The sequence below is a fragment of the Gossypium arboreum genome, chromosome 2 (assembly GCF_025698485.1).
Source record: "Gossypium arboreum isolate Shixiya-1 chromosome 2, ASM2569848v2, whole genome shotgun sequence".
Lineage (NCBI taxonomy): Eukaryota > Viridiplantae > Streptophyta > Magnoliopsida > Malvales > Malvaceae > Gossypium > Gossypium arboreum.
Window position 1 is genome coordinate 102,398,414 of NC_069071.1, and position 13,292 is coordinate 102,411,705.

Sequence of the window (13,292 nt, forward strand, 5' to 3'; positions counted from 1 at the left end):
ATAAGGTATAAATGATGATGGAAAAATAAATGATTTTTGTTAGGGATTAAATTAAAATTAAGGTAAATGTTCAATAGAAAAATCTAACTATTAGATATAATAGTGTTGTATTAATAATTGTAAATTACTTTAATTTTCGTAGTTAACATCGAATTAGAGGCATCGGTCCAGAAAGAAAAGGAAAAGATTGCCGGGGAGTAACTCGGTAGAAAGTCTGGTTTGTATTACTATAATTTAAGTTATTTATTGTTAAATGTTAAATTTTAATTTATGTGTATGGTAAACGAAATATGAGGTAAGTATTATTATTATTATTGAGATGAGTGGGAATTAAATTGAATAGTTGATATGAATTAATATTTGAATTGTATATTGATTGAAAGCGAGAAGTGAATTTGAATCGAATGGTGACTGATTTTAAATTGAATGAAAATGTATTAAGTTGTGAAAATGTGTGAATTTGTGAATTGAATATTGGTTGAAAGGTGGAAAATAATTGAATTGAAAATGTGAGAAATTGTGATTGAATTGAGGTATATATGTCATTTGAATACCCTATTAACTAGTCGGACTAGGTCAGATATAGCTGACATGCCATAGGATTGGAAGTGTTCAGAGATACTTCGACCTCGAGTTGATGAGACATTCACTATATTACTTCGGATAGATTCGATGAGGTACTGGGTACCAACTTACTTCGGCTAGACCGATGAGACACTAGGTGTCATTATATTGCTTTGAATTATCCGATGAGGCACTGGGTTCCATATTGGTGTGTATGGTTGGATCTATGTATCCGTCAAAGTCCGAGTCTTGTTAATAAGGGTTAATAAATGAGATAGAAAAATTGAATGATAATGAATGGTTTTGTTTATAAAATAAAATGTGAATTGAAATGAAGAAATGAAAAGGAAATGAAAGAATAAAAGGTTCATGAAGTGATTGATATTCAAATGAGATGTTATATGATATCAAATTGATGAATAGCTAAATTGAGTTGCTATTGTTAAAAAGTGAAAGTTAAATTGAAATAGTTTATTTATAAATTAATTGTTATATATAATTTAATATGTTTATTTGTTACTTTACTTTAATAATTTGAAATATAGTAATACCATTGAGTATATCCATACTCAGCGTACGGTTGCTTTCCGTGTACAAGTTAGTAGAAGTTAAACGATCCGGTCCAGCATCCAGGCCGATCCCGACCTCAGAAACTTGGTAATGTATATTTCGTTTTAGTAAATATGACATGTACCTAGGTTATGTATGTTTGTTATGGTGGATTTAGTTGTAAAAGATGACATATGTTGTTTTGAATGGTCATATGAAAAGATAAGAAGACAAAATGGCACATATAATACTAAACTTTGAAATGAAATAGAATGAAATTTCTAAACTAATTTTAATGTTGCTTGTGAATGTTTAGTGAATAGATTATCATGTTGATGCCTTGATATGTTTTAAAGGTATTTGTATATTACGATTGCATTAGTTGTGATATTGGTTTGAATTGGTTGCGATTTAAAATTTGTAGGGTTGGTTAGGTTATTGTAAAGGGGTCATATTGAGTCCACACGGTCTGGCACATAGGCGTGTGAGCCCTGTACTTAGGAAAAATATTAAAATTTCACGAAAAATTTCCCGAGCACCCAAATTGGTCCCGATTCACGTCTAATACGTATTTTAGGCCTTGAAGGTCCATAAAAGGGACATTATGAATGTTTTATAGTATGTTAGATATTTATTTGTATATTTTTCGTAAATTGTCTGAAAGGTCTGGTAATGCCCTGTAACCCTGTTTCGGCGATGATTTAGGGTTTAGAGGTGTTAGAATTTCGAATGGTTCAACGGGAAAAGCTAATGGTACATGGATGTAAGCAATGATACGGATCAGTTCAGGTACTTGTGAAAGTTTGGCAAGTAAGTGATAATTGATAAGTTCATATGAAAAGTAAGTGAAAGTTGATAAATTTATACATGATACATAGAATTATGGCAATGTGCAACTTGTTGAATTGAAAGTATTACTTATGTTCTTTAAATTGTGATTGAATTGGCAATTATACTTATTAATCATATGAGCTTACTAAGCTATAAAGCTTACTCTATTTATTTTTTCGTGTTTTTTTTAGTGATTTCAAAGGTAGCTCGGATTCGGGGATTGTCGGAGACTTTATCACTATCAAGCTATCCTTTTGGTACTTTTGAATCTATGTTTTTGGAATAGATGGCATGTAGGAACTTTGCTCATTTTGGTCTATAAGTTGATGATTAATTTAGCCATTTGTATTGACTTGTAAATGTTTATGGTTTGGTTTGTATATATAGCCATGAAAGTTGGCTTAATTTGGTTGGTTTGGTTGTGTATATATATGTGTGCATATGGCTTATATTATGTGATTGAGGTTGACTTTGTGCTGCTTATTGATAGTTGATATTGTGGTTGTCAAATGGTTGATATTAGAGAAGATATATGCTTGTAAATTTGAGCATAATGATGCATATTTGGAAACGTTTACTTAGTTGAATTGTATATGTGAATTTTGTATAATGTAATGGTCCATTTTGTGACTTGTGTAACACCCTATACCCGTAACCCACGCCGGGGCGAAGTACAAGGCATTACCTAACTCAACTTCATGCATACCAACAATCTCAAGTTACCAAGACTTGGTCTTGATTAAAACTTTTTCAAATTCTACTTTAAACTTCTTATTATGGGCCTACGAGCCCCACATAGATCATCAAAAATTATTTAGAACCATTCCAGATCCTTAAACCGACATTAAAAATTTTACCTTTAAAATAGGGCACACGCCCGTGTGACCATTTCGACAAGGTCATGCTGATGGCTCTTGTGGTTCACACGGCCTAAGCACTCTACGACACATCCGTGTGGAATTAAATTCTAATTCACACCTACAGGGGTTTTCACACTGCTAGACACACGCCCGTGTCAATAGCCCGTATCCCTCACACGGCCACGACATGCACGTGTCTTAGCCCTTGTGCAAAAACTTGGGTATTCTATTTCTGACGTCAGCAACTCCAGAATATCACATGGCCATGGCACATGCCTGTGTACTAGGCCGTGTCCCCCACACGGTTGAGACACACAGTTGTGTCTCTGCACGTGTGTTTATTATCATGCATACTGACTTCAAATTTTTACATGCAGGGGACACACAGCCGGACCACACGCCCATCTGACATTGTGTCATACACGGCCTAGATACATGCCCTGTGCCTACCCATGTGGACAATATAAGGCTATTTACCAAGCCTCATTGCCACCCTTGCATACCTATTTTCATGCAAATGCCAACCAACTAAATCAAGCATGATTTCCACAATCAAATTAGCCACAATAGATATTCATTCAACCATGAGGATGCATCTTTTATAAACTCAAAATAAATATTAGCTATCATTCATAGCTCAATAGTAAATGTGGGATCTATCCCAAGCCAACACATTTGGCCAATTCTCAAAGACTCAAAATAATAAGTTCTAACCCTATACATGCCATATTCAAAAATATAAATCCAACTATACCGAATATTTTGGCTGATAGTGTGACCGATATCTCTGACTTCTGGTGATCCTTGAGCTAGATAGGCGGCTCTGTAAAGAAATGGAAAGGAAATGGAGTAAGCATAAAAGCTTAGTAAGTTGCATATAAATGAATATACCACAACAATACATCGATAATCAACATGCTCATAATACCAAGGTAGGCATAGATATAACTTACTCATTACCATCCATACAAGTCACATATTATACAATGAGCTCATATCTCATACATACCAATTAGGTACTGTGCCATTCACAACACAATTATACTCTTCTTATTAGATTAAGAACATAACTTTCACCGTTGGACCATTCGGAACACTACTGGGTCTTCCAAAAGCCTCACACATGGAGTAAGTATGCCGATGCCATGTCCCAGGCATGGTCTTACACTAGCTATCATCAACGAGGCCGATGTCTTGTCTTAGACATGGTCTTACACTAGCTCTCGCATATCTGTGCTGATGCCATGTCCCAGACATGGTCTTACACTGACACATCTCGTAGCTGATGCATATCCTAGACATATCTTACACTAGCTTACGTCTCGAGGCCGATGCCATGTCCCAGACATGGTCTTACACTAGCACTCGACTCAACATCGATGCCATATCCTAGACATGGTCTTACACTGGCTCTTATAATGTGGCCGATGCATGTCCCAAACATGTCTTATACTAGCTCACACAATTAATCCAAATGTCATGGCATGAATATCCGGTTTATTTCCTAGGGTTCCAACGAGATTTCTACTGTCTTAATTATCAATATGCTTTCTTAAGTCACAAACAAAACAATTCATGCTATATCAATTCAATAACAATTCAAATACATATATAAACAATGTAGTTGTGTTATTTACATACAACTTACCTCGAGATGACAAAACGCACACGACTAGTCGGTTTAGTCGATTTGCTTGGCCTTTCCCCGGTCTATGTTCGGATTTGACAATTCTTGATCTATATTAAAAAAATGCACTCATTTAGTCACTAAACATAATTAGGCAATTTAAAATTCACATCTTAGGTAAAATGACCATTTTTCTGTATGCTCGAAAATTAATTTTTATCGAATTTCTTCGTATCTCAAGCTTTGCAACTTATGCAAAATAGTCCTTTTAGGTGTTTTCATGCTAACACCTTTCACAAAAATTCTTTATAACACAACTAGGACTCATATTATTCCATAAAAACTCAGAAACTATCACAAATCCATTCATGGAAAAACCCTAAACTCTTAGTCATTTTGCAAAATAGACCCTCATTTGAAAGCTCATGCTTCAAGGGTCTCAAAATACAAAATCATCAACAAAGGACATGGAAATCACTTACTTATGAGTCAACTAAGTGGCTGAAAATTTTGAGCTTCCAAACCCCCTTCAATGGCTGATTTTTGGTGGTGTATATGAGAAGAAAAGAAAAGATGACAACTTTTCTTTATTTTAATCAATTTGCTAATGTCATCAAAACCTAACACTTTGACTAATTGATTTCCTTGTCTCATGGCCAGCTAGGCTTCCTTTTAAGGGTCTATTTGCCCTTTAAAGACCCCAAATTTTGGTTCTCTAGCTATTTGACACCTTTAGCTATTAATTTAGGACTTTTACATTTTATGCGATTTAGTCCTTTTTCACAATTGGGCTCACAAACGTCAAAATTAACTCACCAAATTTTTCATGGACTACTATATACATGCTATGACTCCAAAATAATAAAAAAAATCCTTTTGACCTTGTATTTGTGGTCTCGAGACCATTATTCCGACTAGGCCCTAAATCGGGTTGTTACAACTTGTGTATATTGTGGATAATGGAGTCAAGTTGGCATGATTTAAGCTTGATTTAGTTGGTTTGATTTCCTATATATGCTATTTTTTGGTGCTTTTTGGTTTGGTGTAGGTGCATTCAAATTTGGATGGTAAAAAGACTTGGTACATAGCCTATTTTTGTCCACATGGGCAAAGATATGGGTGTGTGTCTCAACCGTATGTAATACATGGTCAGGTTATACGGCTATATATCCCTTGGTGATGAATTAAAAATCAAGTCAGTATACTTCACACGGCCTAGCACACGGGGGTGTGATTGGTCGTGTGGCCTAAGTCAGTATACCCTACAGGTTTGGTACGGCCTAGCACATGGCCTGGCACACGGGCATGTGTGGCCATTTCTAGGACACACGGGCTAGCCACATGGGAGTGTGTGTTGGCCATGTGATCCAAGTCAGAGAGTTATACGAGTCGGACATGGGCTGGGACACGGCCATGTGATCCTATTTTGAATGTCCATACGGCCTATGACACGGGCGTGTCTTTGGCCATGTGAGACACATGGTCGGGTCACACGGGCGTGTGTCCCCTGTATTTTGCAAAAAAAAAAAATTAAGTGTTTGAAAAGTTTCTAAAGTTATCGGTTTAGTCCCAAATCACCCCAAATGCATGTTTTGGGTCTTGTAGGCTCATGTTAGGGATAATATGAATGTTATTGATTGATGAATAAATGAAATTTGAAAATGTATGTAAAATGTATGTGTAGTTGTATAATATGTTCGGTAATACTCCGTAACCCTATTCCGGTGTTGAATACGGGTGAAGGGAGTTACATGCACTGTCAGCAAAAGTACTGAAAAAAGCTCCCACTTGAACGCTTTTTTTATACAGTAGTTTATAAAAAAATAATTTTGAGAAGATGGTTTTGAAAAAAATAGTGTCAAAAATGCTTCAAGCAGGATGCACTGTCAGCAAAAGTACTGAAAAAAAAACACCAAGATGGACGCTATTTTTCTATAGTAGTTTTTGAAAAAATAATTTTGAGAATATGGTTTTAAAAAAATAGTGTCAAAAATGCTTCAAGAAGGATGCACTATCAGTAAAAGTACTGAAAAAATCCCATCTGGACGCTCTCTTTCTATAGTACATCCTGCTTGACCTTAGGATATAAATGAGCCAAATTTCATTCTTATGTTGCATAAGTTACAGCGAGAGAAATTAGAGAAGTTCAAAAGAATAGAAATTGAAAAAGTTCAGAAGAATATAAATTGAAGAAGTTGAAAAGGTATAGGTTGGTTTATCGTATTAATATTTATACGAATCATTATATTTTTCCATAATATTTTTTTTATTTTGAATCCCTTTCGACAGATCATTTGGATGAAAATGAGTGAACGTATTAGTTCTGTTATTTACTATGATAGTGAGGTCCGTGACAACGAGAACGGTGTTATTTTCTTATCGGAGAACACAACGTGAATAGTTTTTAACCAGAACTTAGATTTGTCAGAACTTCATAAAAGAATTAGGCACAAAAGCTTCAGAAAAATGCCAATGAGAGTTTTGTCTATTAAGTATTAATTTTGTGCTTCAGTTGATCCTGTGACATATGACTCATTTGATATCAAAGGTGCTCGTAGCCTAAAGGAAATGGTGCAGACTCATCTCGCTAGTGGATCACCCTTTCTTAAGTTATATGTACAATTTTCATTGCTAAAATGAAGCACTTGCCATTTCAACATCTACTGTTATTTGAGAGGAAGACCTCTGTCCAACACTTTGTTAGTGGGAGGTAGAACATGGAAGCGTCCATGTTTGGTGGTAGTATGGAATACACGACCTTTATACGACACTCTGTTAGTGGATGGGACATGCACATCGATGGGTCGATGTTCGATGATGGAAATACGTACCGAGGAATGACATCAACTTCTAGTGGTTGACAATCCACATCTGATTGGGGACGTTATGAAATGTCTACGAGAAGGGTTGATGTACTCCTTATTACGTCCACCTGCGAGGGGACCTCGCACGTTACAGATGATGGTGGGTCGAATAATGAGTCTAATGTGGATCCACCTCGAAAGCCCGATCCTGATGGTGCAGAAATTGCATTATTTTCTAAACTGAAACCTATTCCAACTGAACCTGAAGACGATAAAAGGGGTTCAGATGAACAAGAAAAAAATCTGCAATTTATGGCGCGTTCGCCTCCAGCCCACATGTATAATGTTGGTCTATTGAAAGATGATGTGTTGGAGTTTCCAGATCTACCACATAGAAGGCATGACCATACAAGTTCGTCGTTGGATTCGGGTGAATTGGAAGTTGGTAAGGAGTTTTCCAATAAGAATAGTTTTCTCGGTGCATTGAAACAATATAGCATCATGAACGAGGTTAATTAGCACGTAGTTAAATCTAAATCCTAGAAGTTTGAGGTCAAGTGGGTTTAGGGTGTGTTGTTGGTACAATATCACTGGGTGTTTAGGGTTTTCGAATATTACTATTATTATTTAATTTTTCATTATTTAACATACTCATGGGTTGACAGGTGTTTTACAAGATCATCCCAAGATGGATTCAAATATAATAGCAAGCATAATACTACCGATGGTGAAGGCGAATCTTAGGACTTCTATGTCAATCTTAATTGCCAATATTCGTAGTTAATTCAAGTACATACCTTCTTACTGTAATTCCTGGATAGCTAAGCAAAAGGCACCGGATAAGATGCACAATGGGTGGGACGCTTCATATAATGAGGTGTGGAAGTAGTGTCAAGTGCTGGAGAGGTACATCTTAGATTGCGTAACAGACCTTGAAACTGGCCCTGCGTACTACAACGACCGCTTGTTGCGTGGATGCTAAGTGTTCAAGCGTCTATTCTGGAGCTTTAAGTAATGTTAGGACGCATTTGTGTACTACAAGCCATTGGTACAAATTAGCAGTACCTTTATGTATGGTAGATATACCCATCGATATTGCCGGTTGTGTCATAAGATGATGGTGGAAAATCCTTCCAATTGCGTTTGCAATAACATCGGGGAGTTAGGTGACGATTGAGATTTCTTTCTTTTTAGGTTGAAGAGGCATGTCTGCCCCCAACCTAATATCTACGTTATATCGGATCGAGGCACTGGAATACTAGTCGCAATTGAGCGATAGGGAAGTTTATGGGGTCGCACATACCATCGGTATTGTCTAAGGCATGTTGCGTCCAACTACTGCTGGCAATATCAGTCTATCACTAAATGACAACAAGTGACCTGGTTCCGGTGATGTTTCAACAGGGGTTGTGGTTGTTCCCCACCTTGATAGAACAAAGACTGCAGAGGTGTTTGCATCATCCACAGCGGAAGTATTTGAATCCCATAAGGGATGGGGATTGAAAATGAGATAAGCTTCCCAACGGTGCCTCGTGTGATCTTTTCTGCAACGATAGCCTATATATCGTCGGTTGATCAGAGTCATCGGAAAAGGAGATGCACTAGACGATTCATTCTAACCTAGCATATGAGTGGAAAAAGGAAACATATAAGGGTTAGGATACATATAAGGCCTAGAATACGCACCTGGCATAATCTGAAGGGGCTGTGGTGTGGGCGTCATTGCTTTAGGCGTGGGTGCTGTTGATGGGGCCGCCTGTTAACCCTTTTTCTTGGATTTAAAGGGCCCCGCCGTTCCATTTTAACATGGATTTGTCGACATCTCTACTTTTCGGAGAGCAAATATGGCTTGCCATGAATCCTAACCCATGATATGTAATCTGACTCGCACGTTAACTCTGGAACGATGATCGATTTACGAGTAGGCATATGATCATACATATTTTCCCACATTTCGATATGATCCAAGAAGAAAACCGCCAATGCGTATTCGGTTGCCATAAGTCAATTTTGTGCTCTTCATCGAGCACCTCGGTAACGAGAATCTGTTGTCGAATCTAAATTATCGCAATACTCTATCATCGGTGCATCTCGATAGTAACATAATTGATCAATGGGACCCTAACATGCCAGATGTTCGAATTCTGTAGTAATTCATCCGAAATTACTGCCTGAATTGTCAGATCCTCGTATGGTGTCCATTGAAACTATACGAATATAATAAAAATATTAGTTATATACATAATACTAAATACTAAATATGAAACAACTATGTTATGTATATATATTTCATTTATATATATACTTGCGTGCGCTTTCGACCGTTGGTCTAAGAAAAGCCGTATATCTTTAAAAGTGGTAGGTATTCCACATAACACGCCGAATGGTTTCATCTAATTAAATAAAATTTTAGCATAAAATTATATTTTAAATCTATGTAATAATTGTAAAATCTAATATAAATTTTACCTCGTTAAGAGTAGGAATGTATACGAGTGGTTCACTCAAGGACGTAAAAATAGAAAGCGAAACTAAGCCTATGATTGTAGCAGTGATAGGCAACCTCCGATTTTGGCTTTAATTGGTTGCATTGCCCAACACATCTCTCGGTACAATGTCGACAACACGGTAGACCCCTAACTGAGTTCGTCAGTTGCTTTAAAATCGACGAGTTTCAGCAACCACCTCAAATGTATGAGGTTTCGTGACAAGTACTGCATTAGATAACCTTCAATGATCTCAAGGATGTATGCCCGAGTGTATTGCATTCTTTCTATTTTAGTCAAATTATCCCTTGCTCCGGGAAGGTGTCTCGTAACCATCCATCTTGATCCGACCTCCGTAAATTTTATTTAGAATCACACTCAAAAGATTGTAGCATACAGCTCCCCAATTAGCAGATTGAGCAAACCCGGTGAGTACGGACCCATCCATCGGCAACCTTAATTGTAACTGCAAGTCCTCCACAGTGATGGTACACTCCTTACATGGAAAATGGAATGTGTGCGTCTCGGGTCTCCACTTCTCTATGAACGTGTTGATGAGTTTCGGGTCCAACTTACACCCTCTGCCTATTTTGGTCACGTGCCAACAACCCGCTTCCCTCAAGTAATTTTCTATCAATGGTGATGAAGGACCAGACATATTACAAATATAACATTGTAACACCCGATCTGCCGATTGTTATAAAAATTATAAAATAAATATTAATTAAAATTATATAAATGAAAAAAATATTAAATAATATTCAAAAATTGAAATTAACCCTTACCATTTTCATTTGCTCGATGAAGATATGTTTATGATCAAGACGAATTAATTCCTCGGCCATTGTAAACACGATTAAATATCTTAGAAATCATAAAAAAAATACTAATTTAGAAAAAAATTAAAGGAAATTGTGATTTAAATAGAGTTTTGAGAAATTTGGAAGAAATTAAAGGAAATTGTGTGAAAAAAATGGGTGGGGGAGTTTATAGTTTTTTTTTATTGTTGGCCCCCCAACAGTCAAATTTTTAAATGACTGTTGGGGCCAAAAACTCGAGCTAAAGCGCATCCTTGGGGTAGCGCTTTTTCCATGTCAGCAAAGCGCGTCCATGTTAGTACGTTTTATGCTGACATGGCAAAAGCGCTCCCTCAAGTACGCGTTTTTTTTTCTTCTGAATTTTCACTTTAAAACGCGCCTATGTGGTTACATTTTTTTTACCTCATTCCGATAAATAAAATTTAAAGTTGTCGAAACCATTTTTTGAAAACAAATGTCGACTTTGGTTTTGAAAATGAAAACGAAAAAACGAGAGTCGCCACCGACCCTTTTTTGATGAGGTGTGATCGGGCCACCTCGTAAAATGGTCGTTTTTAATAAACGGTTTTGATTTACTAAAACAACGCTCTTTGGTCTACGAAATTCAAAAACATGGGTTCGGGAGTCAGTTACGCACGAGGAAGGATTAGCACCCTCGATACGCCTAAAATTGGTACCTAGTTGATTAATTAGTGTCTAAATGTCGAAGATTAAGAACTTTGAAAATGTTTAAAATACGATCATTTGTTAAAAATTCATTTCAATGAAAATTTTTCGAGAAAAGGGCATATTTCATATTAATCGAGAAAAAGAACTATGTCCCGTAAGTTAGGACACAATGTCTTAAATTCTCAAAATGAGAATAAACCCTGAAGTTTTTATTTATTTTGAAAGAAATTTGACTATCTCGGTTTCATAAAGAAATCATATTCCGTAAGTTGGATTACGATCTTTCCCTAATTCCCGAGAACATTAAAAATTTTAAAATGTTCATTTGGTTCAGATTTATCGAGAAAATCAAAATCCCATAAGTTTGGGAACGACTTTTCGAATCTCGAAATACGAAAAATTGCTTATTTAAAAAAAGCAAAGTTTTCAATAAATTGGGTAAAATGTAATGCGATTTTGTGGTAAAATATGAAGATGAATAGCGGTGCCAATACGTGTAATAAAATAATAATACCGAAGATGATAATATAAATACAATAATAATAACAAATAACATAAGATTGCGGTATATAAAGACATAAGTGAATAAATGAATAAATAAATATATAATAAGATAATAATAATGAGAACAAAAATAAAATAAAAATGAAATAAATAAATAAAATAATAAAGGAATAATAAATGAAATGACGAAAAAAATCTAGTGAAAATTTAATTTAAATTGAGAATAAAAACATTGAATGAAATGGTTTTAAGAGTAAAAATGATAATAAAAATAATAGTAATAATAATAATACTATAATGATAATAATAACAATAATAATAATAGAAATCGTAATGGTAATAATAATAATAATAATAATAATAATAATAATAATAATAAAAATAATAATAATAATAGAAAATAATAGTAATAGTAAAAATAATAATAATAGTAATAATTATTGTTATAGGCCAATTTTGGGCCCATTCACATTAAACCCCATAAGCCCATTTACATTACCATACCCGGAGCCCAATAAGATAAACTGAATTACCCATTTACCCCTTTTAACTACCCAAACCCGAATGGCCCATTTACACCCAAATCCCTTGACCCATTTACAACTATTACCCCTAACCCTAAGTTAGCCCAACCAAAACCCTAGTCCCTAAATTTGGCTGACTCAGCCACTTGCCTCTCCCCAATCTCCCATATTGTCTGCCACCAGCACCATCACACACTCCCACCGCACCTGCAAAGACAGAGGAAGGAAGCAAGCACGCAACAATAGTAAAAAATAATAGAAAAAGAACTTGTAAAGGCTATAAAAGCCGAAATGAGACCAATGTACAGGGGGGCTGTTTTGAGAAATAAAAATATCAGATCTTTGAAATAAAAGCCAAACAATGTGTTAGTACAAAAAAAAAAAAACAAAGCAGTCCAAAGAAAAAGAGTCAAAAACGCCAAAACAGTAGCCGAAACCTTAAGGTGATTTTCCTTTTTTTAAATCGGTTTCTTTTACTCCTTTCTCGTTTACTCAATCACATATACATATATATATATATATACATATATTATTAAGCAAAAAAAAAAATTACCTTTTCTGGCCACCGTCCACGGTGGCCGGCGGCGACTGGCGACGGTCCGGCGATCAGACCGGTGACCGGTCCATGGCCGGAAGTCCTCATCCCTCTTCCTTCTCTCCCTTTTTTTTTTCTTTCTCTCCTCACCAAATGATTTTTTTTTGTTAATTTTGGCCTTTATATAGTCTCCCAAAACGACGTCGTTTTGGGGGCTGCCATTTAACCCAAAACGACGTCGTTTTGATGAGACCCGGTTCGACCCAACCTGACCAAACCCGCCTCAGGATCCGCGTGTTTTTGGAAAAGGGAGAATTTGCGCGTACGGTCCTTCCGCGTTTTCAAGCTTTTGCAATCAAGTTTTTTTTATTTTAAAATTTGCCCCATGAAGTTGTCGCGCTTTTCAATTTAGTCCCCACTGATATATTGTGTTTTGATGGGAAGGAATATTTGCTATTTTAGTCCTCTCGAGTTATGCGTGTAGCATTTTGATCCTTTTCTTTATTTCTCTTTAAAATTAC